This window comes from Nymphalis io, chromosome 11, assembly GCF_905147045.1.
Source record: "Nymphalis io chromosome 11, ilAglIoxx1.1, whole genome shotgun sequence".
In the NCBI taxonomy this organism is placed as follows: Eukaryota; Metazoa; Arthropoda; class Insecta; order Lepidoptera; family Nymphalidae; genus Nymphalis; species Nymphalis io.
In genome coordinates, this window is record NC_065898.1 from 4,786,240 (window position 1) to 4,798,893 (window position 12,654).

The window sequence follows — 12,654 nt, forward strand, 5'->3', positions numbered from 1 at the left end:
TTCTCCTAAAAAGGGAGAGGAAGCCTTAGCCCAGCAGTGGGACATTAACAGGCTGTTACTGTACTGTAAAATCAATCGTGAGCGCTAAAGTTGAAAAGGATAGTTACAGTTGTCAATGTTGCATGTCTGAACGTCTGTCTTGTCTGTCTGTATGTACACGCAAATCTTCGACACTATTGAACGGATTTTCTCGCGGCTTAACAAGCAGTTTAAGTTCGGCTTGGAGCAAAATTTTGGCTTTGTTACATTGAAATTGACTGCCTCGGTAAACCCCCCACTCCGAGTGCCTTGTAAGAGTATCCCCTGCGTCAAAATTAGCCTAGCTTATTCTGATTTATCATTTATTTTTGTTACAAAAATCAGTAGCATATTGAAATATATAATATTACTGTACCTTAATAATGGTTAGTAAACCGGTAGAGTTGTATCTTGACAGGGCGGGGCGGCGCCTTCGCCGTTCGCGCGTGTGCAAATCTGGAATTTGGAATCGTTAATTACTTTTATTATAATGTCGTTGTTTGCGACTTAGTATTTTATCAGTTACAAGTAACTTGTGTTCATACTATTAAATACTCTTATTACCTTTTGAATCTATTGTTTTTTTTTCATCCTTTTGCCGTCCACTGCTGGACAAAAGCCTGCCGACAACACGTGTCGGCTCCATCGGCCATCAATGCGCCTGGAGACATGACCGGCCCACTTCCACTTCAGCGAGCTAATTCTAAGCGCGATGTCGGTGACTTTAGTTCTCTGGCGAATGTCCTCATTTCGGATTCTATCTGCCAGAGAAACCCCAAGCATCGCGCGTTCCATTGCTCGCTGAGCGACCCTAAATTGGTGGACCAGTCCTACGGTAAGTGTCCACGTTTCGGCACCGTAAGCCATTACAGGTAGGACGCACTGATTGAAGACCCTGGTCTTAAGCGACTGTGGGATCGACGATTCAAAAATATGACGTAACCTCCCGAATGCCGCCCAGCCCAAACGTATTCTTCTTTTAGCCTCCTTCTCAAAGTCGTGCCGGCCAAGTTGTATAGTTTGGCCCAGGTAGATATATTCCTGCACAACTTCAAGTGGAGAGCCATTTACGACCACTGATCTCGGGGATACATGACGGTTTGCCATAATTTTGGTCTTTTCAATGTTCATCCCGAGACCTACTTGTCTTGAAGAATCGCTCAGGCTGTTTAGCATCTCTTCCAAATCCTGCAGAGTCTCCGCAATGATGACAATGTCGTCGGCAAATCGCAGATGTGTAATGTGTTGGCCATTTATATTAATGCCGCGTCCGTTCCAATCGAGCGTCTTGAAGACGTCCTCCAATGCATTGGTAAAGAGTTTCGGTGATATTACATCTCCCTGTCTTACCCCGCGATGCAATTGGATTGGTCTTGTGCTCTGATCTTGTACTTGGACGGTCATGGTTGCGGCTTCGTACAAACACTTCACCACCTGGACATACCGACAGTCAATTAGGCATCTCTGCATGGATTCCAGAACAGCCCAGGTCTCGATGGTATCGAAGGCTTTTTCGTAGTCCACAAACGCTAGGCATAGAGGCTGATTATATTCCTCGGTCTTCTGGATTATTTGCCTTAGTGTGTGTATGTGGTCTACGGTACTGAAGCCTTTTCGAAACCCAGCCTGTTCCACGGGTTGGAAGTCATCGAATTTTCGGGCAAGACGATTCGTGATTACCCTCGAAAACAACTTGTAAACATGGCTTAAAAGTGAAATGGGGCGGTAGTTTTTCAGAAGAGCTTTATCGCCCTTCTTGAAAAACAGCACCACCACAGTTCTGCTCCATGTCTTCGGTGTTATACCAGTGTGGAGGACGGAATTAAAGATGTTAGCCAGCTCTCTCAGAACTGGTGTGCCTCCTGCGTTGAGAAGCTCTGAGGTAATTCCGTCATATCCTGGAGCCTTGTTGTTTCCAAGTTGCCCGAGAGCAATCCTAATCACGCCCAAATCGATGTCGGGAAGATCGTCTGATAGATGGCGTGTTAGTCTGGCTCGTGGGTCATCCGCACTGTGGGATACAGGTGGAGGTACTCGTGATGAGTATAAATCGCCATAGTACTTTTCGACTTCAGCTAGAATCTCTGGTTTTGAGGTGACGGTTGTGCCTTGTATGGATCTGAGTTTTGTCAGGTGACAACAGGAGGTATGTGACTTTGCAAGAACCTTTGAGCCCCTATTGAGTGCTATAGCATCTTCAATATTCCGGGTATTCGCTCGTCTTGTGTCACGCCTTAATTGTTTTTTAACCTTCCTGTTAAGTGCCTGACACTCAGATGGCGTCATGTTCTGCTGTTCTCGTCTCCTCGTCATCTCGTTCAGAGTTTCGCCTGAGAGCTTCGACTTACGTCCATTGCTCTTTTGTCGAAAGTAATTTTGGCCTACCTCGCGGATGACACCAGACCATTGGTGGCGTCGTCAATGCCCTGCCTGGTTTCCAACATGGCAAATCGGTTCTGTAGTTCCAGCTGGAAGCTTTCGCAACCAGATTCGACCTGAGGCAGAGTTGGTCTAAGAGTCGACTTCATTAACCGCGATCGTTCTATTTTAGTGTTAATATTCAGGGTGCCTCTTACCAGGCGGTGATCACTTCCAGTGTTTACCCTGTTGATCACGGAGACATCCCTAAATATTTGGCGCTTATTGGATAAAATGAAGTCGATCTCAATCATCGCTATGTTATCGGGGCTTCGCCAGGTCCACTTCCTTCGGGGCTTTTTCTGGAAAAATGAATTCATCAGAAATAATCGCTGAGCCTCGAGGAAGTTTACCAGCATTTGTCCCCGATGATTTCTGCGCCCATAGCCGAATTTTCCTACCCTCGATTCACCATCTTCTGGTACTCCCACTTTGGCATTGAAGTCACCCATAACAATTGTGTAGAAGGTACGAGACATAGCTTTCACTATGTCTTCATACATGGCTTCGACCTCTTCGTCAGTGCATGTAGACGTTGGGGCATACACTTGTATAACCTTCAAGGCATACTTCTCGGTTATCTTTAAGACAAGGTATGCCACCCTCGCCGACACACTGCCAACCTCCACGACATTGCATCTGAGTGACTTGTGGATCAAAAAGCCGACGCCACCTTGGGATGGTTGGTGTCCTTCTCGGAAGTAGAGTAAGTGACAGGCATCTAGTGTCATCGTGTCCTCGCCCTGTCTTCGGATTTCTGATAGACTGATCTATTGTAATTAATTTGAATTTCTAAATTCTCAAAAGGAAAATATCCCTTATTTAATAGTGTTGTGTTGCCTTTTCAGGAAAAAAAAACGATTGAACATGAATCTGCGGATTACAAAATCTTCGACCTTTTGCTTTATGTAAGTTGAGTTTAAAGTTTCATTCATCAACCATCAATATAGTAGAAAATTTTTAATGGTAGGATAAAGCATGCGATGATCCTGTTTGTTTGCGGTTTATTTTATATAAAGAAACCATTATTTGTATACAAATTTTATTGATATTTTATAAAATAAGCCAATAAATTTTAGCATTGAACATAATTTGTCAATTTCGAAGCTGGTGACTTGTAGGTCTGAATGTTTTATCACAAATAATAGTCGATTCGTGTCGTCTTAAGAAGTCGATTGTGTGAACTCTGGGTTTATAGTCCAGTGGCCAAACAAATGAAAAAAAGGTGAATCTTAAAAGAAAACATTAGGCTTAAACTCAGGCAACCCAACTGTGTTTTTGTATGTGCTTAATTTATGTTGAATAATTATGATAACTTTTATATTAATTATGATAAATATTTATTGTTTTCATTCGCATTGAAGCAGCGTGATGAAATAAGCTGCAAACGTTTTTGTATTTAAAAGGAAAAACCCCATAGCCTAACTATCCTAGTGGGATATACATTTAGTTTCTCCCATTTTATATTCATATATATTTAGGAAAAAGTAATTTATACTCGAAATCAGTTCGGTAAGTATAGAGTAGACCTATAGTAAGGAAGCTTAAATAACGCCCAATTACTGACGTGTCAAGTTCCCAATAAATTTATGTAACTCATTGGTCACAGTATTATTTAGTATTAAAATCTGCCTTTTATAAAAAGAAATACACGTTGTTGTTCGAATTCAAAATACAAAAACTAAATTATTCATGTTTGAATTAACAGTGTGGCTTAGCCTAATGTATAATAGGCTATTGTACAATAATCTTCATTTATGATTAAGTCAAATTAGTAATCAATTAAAAATGTATCTATGTCATTCTAATGTGACAGTTTTTATGCGGAAATTTAATGAATTACATTAATTGGTCAATCGACTAATATTAATTAGTAAGCGTTATTAAACGCTTATATATGTATTTCTATCTCTTTTCTTCGCTATCTTTCGCTTTCTTATACCCGGTTCGATCACTAATAAGGCCCGGTTACTTTATTCAAGAAACTTTAAAGCGTATTTATGAAAAAAAAAACGATGAAATATTAAAAATGTTTTATATCTCTCTTTTTTAGAATTTGTTTTTAAAGTTGAAGAAATGATACTTTAATTACTTAATATTAACATATTATAGTGTTAAAGATCGAATCGTCGAAGCATTGTAATTAGCATCCGAGTCCCTGAAGCAAGAAAATTGTTTCCCAGAATTGAAAAGTCGTCAGACCGGCCGAGTTGCGTCTTTTAAAAATAGAACCAATACATTTATATGACTCATTGGCAATTTATCAGTGCTTTTTTATTGGGTTTTCACTTCTATATAATGACTGTTCGGGAACGAGTTTTCATGACTCGTTTTATTATCCGCAATGAGTTATTCTGTGCGTATTATCAATTTCTAACTAGACTCCCGTAATAACATAAAAAAAGCAATTCTGTTCAATTATCATCTGTTTTAAAGATATGAAGGATACGTTTACGTACACACACACACACATACAGACACACACACGCACACACGTGTGTATGTGTACACACACGCCCGTAAGCAATCACGTACGCATGCACGTATGCAGATAACTCCAAAGTTGGAGATTATTAAAAATGTAATTTGACCGGTTATTTTATATACTACAAAACAACTGAATCTAGAAAGTAAAAACATAGGTTTATTTCATATACGTTATGAATGCATGCGCTGACAAATAATTTTTGGTTTGGTGTAAACAAAAACACAAATTCGGGACGAGCATTTAGTATGCCTAGTACAGCCACCACCGTCTTAGAATGTAGGTAATGTTGAAAAAAATGGGTGAGATATTCTGCAATATAACTATGTTATAATGTCCTCCTCATAAAATTATGGCCATGGCAGACGACCCAGACTAGTCTTCTAAGCAGGAGTTGTAATGCACAAGCGTGTGAGCACAGGCGCATTCTCTAATCCCTCACTCTCATAGTCCGAGGACAATGCCCTCAATGTCACTCTTTGTGCTAATAATTTAAATACACATATTTTTTTACTTACAATTAATTTTATATATCCTGTATGACAATCACCGAATACTAATTACACGCTTTTATCATCTATATAATCGTTAATGGAATATATTGTTTTGTCCTTTAATGATAATCATTAAAGGACAAAACAATTTATTATATAAGCTAACAGTTTCTTTTTATGTAAGCTAACAGCTTATTTTATATTTGATATCTTTTAATTAAATTGTACATTTTAAGCTTTTTACTTCTTAAGTTTTTATACGTAAGGTTTAATCAGCGAGGCACTTAAGATAAAAACGAAATATTACTAGCAAAAATCTGTATTAAATATACCGAATCAATATTAAATCTGTGACTCAAATAATATCTTAAAAGCAATGATTAATTTGTGACATTTTCATTGCTCATCGCCATACGGTTTAGCGATTGAGTCTTATATTCTTAGCCTTTAAAAAAGTTCTTGATTGTCATCGAATTGGGCATTGCTCTTATTTCTCTTCCTTGTTTTTTTATATTATTCTTGGCATGTTAGCTTTGTTTAATTATACAACACAATGACTGATTACATAACCCGTTCGAGTCCATAACAATGGACATTACGCGAACGACCTTAGAACAAACAGGTGATAAAAAAAGAAATAGTGATGGTATATCATCGACTAAATGACACTATTTCATGTAATAATTATGGTTATTTCGTTTTACTATAAGTACGATTACTCAACGATTCAGAGCCGCTTAGTCGTTCAGTTCAAATCAAGAAAGAATATTTGAGCCTGTGTGCTTTATTCAGAAGAAATATGTATGTGTCGAAAGAAATTCAAAAATAAATGGCTTTTGTCCGACGGTGGGACTTGGTAGTCCACTACCTGTACTGTACTTCAATGTATTACCATTCTTAATTTTATAAATTTTACTTAAAATATACATATATATATGTATATTTTAAGTGTTGAGTATAAAATTAAGTCTAGTAAACTGTCAGTTTGTTTCACATATAGTTGAAGGTTAAGGGACCACCGATGCCGATCGGTACCATCGAATTTTAGATACTCTCGACGTAAACTAAAAATAAATTTGCGGCTTTACTTATAAACGCTGCTTATTGGCATTTTAGTTAAATTCTGATTTCGCTCTTTCTGTCATTATTGATTTGACATTTGAAAGAAGAAAACACAGTATTGTTTAATTAATTATTCGCTAAGCAGCGTTTATAAGTAAGGCCGTTAATATTTACTAGATTCTCAAATTAAATATAATACCGTACTAAATATCATAAAACTTACATATATTGTATGGAAATCAATCAATGCTACTCTACGCTTTCATCTTGTGTTGGGTAATACTGCATAATGATAATTCCTAACATTAACATATAATGAAAACTAATTGTAATTTAATTTCGTATTGTATTAGACTTTTCGAATTAAAGTCACGCAATAACAAATTAATTATATGGTAGTCATACGGTAATTGAAGACTGCGAGCAATAAGTTTTCATATGCATAATTTGTGATTATAATTAATCTCGTGCTCAATGAAGGAATTCATCGCGGGAAACCTGCAGGCTGATACTTTTTACGCAGTTATTACACTGTGTTCTTTTATCAGAGGAGTCCATGTTCCATAATAGTCATTATCTAGATTCCATGCTGCCTACATATACAAAATAAACTTATAAATAAAATTGCACATCATAAAGTTTATATCCCACTTCCAAAGTTTTCTCTCTTCTAAATGCGACAGTCAGTCAGTTTTCCGCCTGTTATGAATATTTAATCATATCTCATATGAATATCAACACGATTGGAATTGATCCGGTAAGTTAATTGCTTAATTGTTAACTGATCGAGGTCTAGTTTTGAAACTATTAAAACTGACAATTGTTAATCAGCGTAACGAAAATATATTATTATTTAAATTTAATGAACTAACTATTTTAAAATATATTTTCATGATATTTATGATTTATCGTTATTCAATTATTTCCTTTAATTATATAGGACTAGCTAGCGATAATATGATTTTAAAATGAGATAAAGTAACTAAGATCTTGTTTTTGTCATACCATATACATATATGTGAAAGTCTAATTTGTTGTTCTTTATTTTTGTGTACCGTCCGTATGTTGTATATATAATATTTAAGTATGTTAATCTTGTTTTCTCAAATATTTAAAGTGAATTGTATTTTTTTTTTTTGAGAAATAAATTCTTAAACCATAGATATAAACGTATACAGAGCTACATATCTATAAGTCAGCGATCATAAATCACGAGAGCTTATAGAAAACTGCTAGTCAACTCATTGTAAGTCTCCATTTGATATGAATGGGAATATAAATTTTTACTTTAACGATTAGCTACCTTAGTTAAATAGCTTTTTTGATGAAAGAATTTAGAATTTGATTGATGATCGTACAAATTATTGTTAAAACGATATTATTTGCCATCGTGCCGTGTTGGCAAACGGCATGCCGTCATGCCTCTCTCCGCCGTCTCTCTATACTCTCTTGTGTGTACGTGACGCGTATTCTTTGTACTTCATTGTTACATATAATAATTATATATTTATTTTATAAAAGAAAGTATGCTTTTATCCCTATTTAGTTATTGGTTTTCTTTATTCATAAAATTCTTCAACTACAATAAAGCCGCGAGCGAAAACTAGTTATTCATATATGCACTTATGCAATTATAAAAATAATGTAGGAATTAGACTTTTTGTATAATAGTTAGTAGGGCAACAGTTAAGGTCATATGGTTGGTGAACAAGAAATCTCAAATGCCTTACATAGCTTCATACTGAAAATATTCAATAAAAGACTGTAGATCCAAACGGTCTTATGTCACATAAAATTATCCTTAAATTAAAGTTAACATTTAAGAGCTTTGACCTTTTAACATTCATTGAAAACAATTACGTTAATGAGTGTCAAAACCATTATGCATTATCTTTTAAACGATATCATGTTCTTAATCCTTTTTTGAATTACTGATTTTTTAATTGTAATTTAATATCTTGCAATAAGGATGCCTGAGATTAACTCGTGGTTATTTAAACAGGAAATTATCTTTAAAACATAATACAGTCTTTAAAATAAAACATATAATAATTAAACATTTAAATGATAAAAAAAATAGTTTAAGAGATTTAAAAGTGTAATAAAACTGTGGCGTTATTATTTATTTTAAAATAAATCACATCGTTTCGCAACTTTACTGTAGCGATTAATTTAATCTCTTGATAGAATGAGGTCGCCATATTTGGTACGAGTTTCGCATCATTTAGTGATGCTATGGATTTATGTTTATTTAGTAATACTTAATATTAATAGTTTACAACAAACATAAAATATCAAAGTTACGTTTACAGTACAGCCTTTTTTAAAAAAAGTTAAGAAGGTAACTTAAGAAACGCCTGAATGTGCATGCATGTGTCCATGGCAGCTAAACCTCTATATGTCAACACGTGTTATAGGATCTGAAATAGAGATTTCGTGGTGACCGACCAAGTCAATACCATCAAGCTTTCAACAATCCATGTTGGCGGACAAACAACTCCGCAAGTCCAGCAACTCCAATAAGAGCATTCTCAAAGAGGGCTGTTGTCGGGCTGTGTCTTTCAGTGTTATAGAATAAGAGCAACCGAATGACGAAACTATGTTCTTTATAAAATACCTTGCTTAATATAAAGTATAAATAATTAATTAAATAGTTTTGTCAGTTATAAAGAAATTGTTAAACACAAAAAGTGAGCATTCTGTATGTTTAAGACACTTTATAACGATTGGTTGTTGACGGTTTTGATGCTATCAGATTTATTTAATCATATATTTGCCATGGTTTCCAATAATAGATATTTAAACAAAGAATACAGAACACTTATATTTTCCTTAATTTCTAACAATGGTTCATGACATTCATTCTGGACCGACATTCCTAACGAATGTTAACACACTGAATCCTTTCACTTCACGACATTACACGATATTAAACCAATACCTAGAACTACACCAAGGCACGGTATTAGCAGAACAGTAATCGAAAATGTTCAAGGTTATGCCGTTTCACGTCATACTTAACCAGTGACGTCTGATTGGATATAAAGGCATCGATAATATAGTTGATAGATTAAACTGCATTTTTTCTTACATTCCTTATTTTTAGGGTTCCGTGGTCTTGTTCAAAACTTTATATATACGTATTTATTTATTTTTTTATATGCCCCGGGATGGCAAATGACTCTACTCCACCTGATGGTAAGTGGTAGTAGAGTCCAAACGCGACGACGGCCAGTACAGTCGGGAAGAATGTTCTGTACTAGCCGTCCCCGCCTTGCCGGCCCGCAAGATGCCTCTTCACGCCTCGTTTGAAGGAACCCGGGTTGTAAGAGGAGGGGAACACGTGAGCTGGTAAGGAATTCCATTCTTTGGTAGTGCGGCAAAGAAAACAGTTGCCAAATTTCTTTGTGCGCGATGGAATTGATGTCACAGTTAGGCGGTGACATCGAGAACCAGCTCGCGTGGACTTAAGAAGGAAGGGGGAAGCAGGAATTAGAGAGAATAATTCCTCAGAGCACTCGCCGTGATACAGACGATAGAAAGCGCTCAGTGCTGCTATCTCGCGACGCAATTGTAAAGGTTCAAGGGTGTTTGTGACCTTTACGTCGCCAATAATGCGTACTGCACGTCGCTGCAACCGGTCCAAGGCCTCCATTAAGTACTTAGAGGAGCCATCCCAAAGGTGCGAGCAATATTCAACGCAAGACCGTACCTGTGTTTTGTATAACAGGCACAGTTGTTGTGGCGTGAAAAAACGCCGCACCTTGTTCAGAACTCCGAGTTTTCGTGAAGCTGTTTTTATAATAGCCTCGATGTAATCCCTTGGACTAAGGTCGCAGCGAACGTCCATCCCCAGCATGGCGATTTTGCTTTGTATCATCAGCGGTGTGCCACAGAGGGAGGGATGAGGGTAAAATGGTGACTTTTTCGCTGTGAGAGCGCACACCTGTGTTTTCTTGGCATTAAACTCAACAAGATTATCAGAACCCCATTTGGCGATGAGCTCTAATGTCCTATCGAGTTCAATGACAAGATTCTCCCGCCTCTCCTCAGTTTCCGCCCGCCCAGCTACTGCGCGTCCGTGGTATCCACCATGCACTGTACTATCATCTGCATAGCAATGTATGTTCCCAAGAGAGAATATCATTGATATGCAAAAGAAAGAGTGTGGGAGATAGCACAGATCCCTGGGGGACCCCAGCATTCACTACACAGAATTGTGAAGCGCAACCATCTACTAAAACACGAAGGCTACGCTTGTGTAGGAAGCTGGCAATCCAGGTGCATAGCTGAACAGGCAGACCATATGCCGGTAGCTTGGAGAGAAGACTTCTGTGCCAGACCCTGTCGAAAGCCTTGGAGATATCGAGGCTGACAGTCAACGATTCTCCATGCTTGTCGATAGCTTCACCCCAGAGGTGCGTTACGTACGCTAGAAGATCACCTGTGGACCGTTTTGGTCGAAACCCGTACTGACGATCATTAATTAGACAGTGATCTTCTAGGTAATGGATCAGTTGGTTGTTTAAAATCCGTTCCATCACCTTACAAAGTACTGAGGTGATAGCTATTGGCCGATAATTTGCCGGGTCAGACCGATCCCCTTTTTTGGGAACCGCTTGCACATTAGCTCTTCTCCAAGCCTCCGGCACACATCCCGAAGAGAGAGAAAGTTGGAACAGGCGCGTTAACACAGGAGACAGCTCCGCCGCGCACTTCTTCAGCACAATGGCTGGTATTCCATCGGGACCGCTAGCTTTCCGTATATCGAGTGATTGCAGCTCCGCACGCACATCAAGTTGCCTGATTTTGATGTCAGGCATCGTGTGGCCACATGAAGGTATTGTTGGTGGCTGCGCACTACAATCATCGATCACAGAGTTGTCGGCAAAGAGTTTAGCCAGGAGGTCGGCTTTCTCCTGCGGACTGTGAGCTAGCGATCCGTCCGGATTTCTGAGCGGTGGCAGCGAAGGTTGGCAGAAATTGTTTTGCACAGACTTGGTCAGACGCCAGAAGCTACGAGAGCCCCTAGGATGCGAAATAAGGTCATGACCAATCTGTACAATGCGCTGTGCATCCGCTCTCACGTATGCCTTCCTACAGGACTTGGAATTTTACTGGTGTCTCTTCTCCTTTTAAGGTGATTGTAGCCTATTCGACCACTCTGCTCCAATGTAGTGAGTTGGATACACATTTAATACCACACATGGAGGTTTTCTAAAAATGTTTTCTACGCCATCGAGCTTGAATGAATGAATGAATAAATTATAAAGTCGAAATGATTAAATTAAAATTTGGTGGTGCTTTTGCCGGGATTACACCCACAATATTCGGTAATATTTCCGTGTTTTAACCACTTTATCAATGACTCATTTACACCTTTATTATGTATATGAATCCTTGTTGCATGATGTTGAGTACCATAGGTTCTACAACTTTACATTAATATCAATTTTTTATAAAATTACAAATTTTAAGAATTCGATATTTAGCACACTTGTCGACTAAAACCATTTTAAGTAGAAGGCCTAGTTGTTAGTTTATTATGATCCCGAGACTCTTTGAGTCCCAGGGCAGAATCAGACCACAATAAATTTAGTTTTATTGTCATTAAATTCTCAGCGGAGCAGTCTTCGTTCTTTCGTTGTTTCTGCTTTCTCGGTCCTATCGGAATATGCATGTAAGTGCCTTTATTTGCGCACACACTTAAACACTATAAAATCTCCAATCGCAGTTGTGTAGTTCTTGAGATTAGTCGCAATAGTCGGTACTCAGTAAAGGTGCATATAATGTTCATAAATGCTTCATTCTCTTATATAACCGTCATTGTGCGCCCGGCAAATGTGTGGTAATTACAGAAAATCAATAAATAAATATGGAGATATTCAGCATAAAGTTTCGTTGATAAAATAAATAAATTTTTTTATTATTTACTATACACTTGTATATAGCAACGAATAACACCAACTTGTGTTAAGCTGCCATGTTCAAACAGATTTATTAATTACTATCACTGTGAAGTACACAACTACCTTTGTTTTTTTACATATAATTTATACATCCATACAAAAAATACATTAAAGTTTCTATCAGTCTGTGTGTCTTAAGTAATCTTCAAGTGGCTGAACATTACAAACTCAAATAACTGAATTATATATATAATGAGTATTCAAGGTA